Source organism: Parasteatoda tepidariorum, chromosome 8 (assembly GCF_982258835.1).
Source record: "Parasteatoda tepidariorum strain Cologne lab strain chromosome 8, Ptep-v5.0, whole genome shotgun sequence".
NCBI classification, from domain to species: Eukaryota; Metazoa; Arthropoda; class Arachnida; order Araneae; family Theridiidae; genus Parasteatoda; species Parasteatoda tepidariorum.
Genome location: NC_141762.1, coordinates 65,935,465 through 65,938,101, shown reverse-complemented (window position 1 = coordinate 65,938,101; position 2,637 = coordinate 65,935,465). Strand labels below are relative to the sequence as shown.

The following is a 2,637-nucleotide window of genomic DNA, read 5'->3' as shown; positions in this document are numbered from 1 at the left end:
CTCTGTGGGCTGTGCCGCTGAGTTTAGTTTAGTTTTTAAGGGATCATCAATTTTATTCATTTACACATTGCATATCAGGAGTATCACTTTTATGAAAATTATTTTTTCCAATTTCTTAGTAAAATTGTTTTTTAAATATAAGAGGATTTTCAATGTCATACTTACAATTTATTATTGTAAAATTTAAAACATTCTTTATTGATATGATATAATTTAATTAAAAATTATAGGATTTATTTTAGGACAAATTTATTGTAATATACAGTATATAAATTAAAATTTATTTATAACTATGAAAAAAAAGCAATATTTTATTAAGAACATACTTTTTACGTATCATATTATTTTGTTACAGACTTTTGCATGTTTTGTTTTGCATTTTAAATAATACAAGAATCAATTTAAAAAACAAAACATTTATTGTCAAGTGAAACATTTAGAACATTATTCATTTTCATTTCTTATTTTTTATTTTCTTTCATAAAAACAGTATTGCATCTCTTTCCTTCTTCACCAGACAAACCTTACAGGATTATACGAAATATCTGAAATAAAAGAAAGAAATCACTTTCATGATAAAATTTTACCAACACATTATTAGAATAAGAGAGATTAAATACCATTAATTTGAAATCATTTAAGTCCTTAGGTATCCCCTTTAAACTTATTTTAAGTTTGACAGATATTTTGATTAGAGTTCTAAGATTATTCTATACACTAATGAAAGATGGCAGGTATATTTGGTTTTGTAGTTCTTATGTTTGGATTGAAATTTGTTTTAAGAAAAATAGATTGTATTTATGATCGAAGACTATTAAAAATTTATGTATATTGAAAAATTAGTAAGGTACACTTACATACTTACTGTCATTGTAGAAAAGCTAAGTATCAAAATATAAATGTGAAGTATAAATAAAAAGTAAAGTATCATTAGTAAATCATCACACACACAAAAAAAAAAAAAAAAAAAAAAGAATTGAGGGGATGAATGTAGAAACAGACAAGGAGTTTGGAAATTTGCATTTTAGATTTTCAAAAATTAAAAGAATTCTTAGGGAAGAATAAAATAATTAATTCACAAATAATTATAATAATAAAAAAATTTCAAATAATCGGACACATGCTTTTACAATCAACAGTAATAAAGTTTAAAATTTAAAAATAAAGAAATATAATCATTATTATATTTTATGTTACAATAATGTAACAAAGTTTGGCGAGTTGCTTGGCGAATATTTCAAAGTAAAGCTTTTCGCCAGTATAAATATATAAAAATAGACATATATACATATATAAAAATAGAAATTATTTCTATTTAAAGTAATTAAAACTTTGATCGGAACAAATTATAATAAGTTTTAATTTTATTAGCTTAAAATAAATAAATATTTTAAAAGAAAATTTATCTAGAAAATAGTGTACTATACTCACCGATACTAAAATGATGTGCAGGTTCCTGTTATGGTAGTACATCAACTGCATTGAGATGGTTATTTCATCGTGTGAAAGTATTTTTAATGCTTTGATTTTAAAGAAAATGTTATTATTAAACTAAAAAACTGTTCCGTTTCGTCTATAAAAAAATTTCATCCGATCATCCTCTTCACCAACGTCGCCGCCATTTTTATTTACATTTGTATATGTCATCACATAAAATTGAAACGTCATAAAAGCAAATGATCTGATTGGTTCATGATAGAAATTGCATGAACGGCTGCAGATATTTCGTGCAACCGTGATTTCTATATCACACGAGCAATTTTTGGAGAAATTTCACTTACAGTTGCACTTACACTTGCAGTTACACTTGCAGTTGCACATATTTTCTCTCGTGTGATATAGCCATTAGAATTGCAACATCTGGAAGTTGTTAATATAAAATTTTACATTAGTTTTATTTTGAAATAAGTGGACAGGTAAGATGTAAGCAGAATTGTTTAGAACTTTTTTTGAGGAATATAACAAGCTAGAAAAATATAAAGTTGTGCATATGGTAAACAACTAAAAACTGACTTGTTACGTGTTGAATAAATCAGACACAGATAGATGTGAGACAAACCACAAATAATGTTAACTTATTCCAAAAAAATATTAATTTCTTTCAAACTAATTGCAACAGCTAGGGGTGTTTTTTTTTTAAAAAAAAATTCTGACAATAAGCTGACAGGTAAGAGGTAAGCAGAATGATTCAGAATTTGCTTTCATGAACACGACAAGCTAGAAAAATATAAGATTGTGCATATGGTAACCAATTAAAGACTGACTTGTGTTGACAACACGTATTGACAAAACCAGACACAGAAGATGAGACAAACCAAGAATAATGTTAATTTTTTCCAATAAAAACCCAATTTTTATCAAACTAATTTTTGAAGCAGACGTCAGAATTTGTGATCCGAATATGCAAATGATCCGAATGAAATGTACACCTTCCAACAACGCATCAATCGATGAACGTTCGAGGATGCTGTTGTTGTTGTTGCTAATTTACGTCGCACTAGAGCTGCACAATGGGCTATTGGCGACGGTCTGGGAAACATCCCGGAGGATGATCCGAAGATATGCCATCACAATTTTGATCCTCTGCGGAAGGGATGGCACCCCCGCTTCGGTAGTCCGCCGACCTGCGCGCGAAAG

At 27.8% G+C, this 2,637-nt stretch overlaps 1 long non-coding RNA gene across 1 annotated transcript; it reads right to left on the bottom strand.

Moving 5' to 3' along the window:
* Positions 1-400: 400 nt before the first annotated feature.
* LOC147806211 (uncharacterized) lies at positions 401-1,660 on the bottom strand. Its single transcript, XR_015428555.1, has 2 exons — positions 1,432-1,660; positions 401-545 (listed from the first exon to the last, which is right to left on the bottom strand). It is a non-coding gene; the product is annotated as an uncharacterized LOC147806211 (long non-coding RNA).
* Positions 1,661-2,637: the final 977 nt, after the last annotated feature.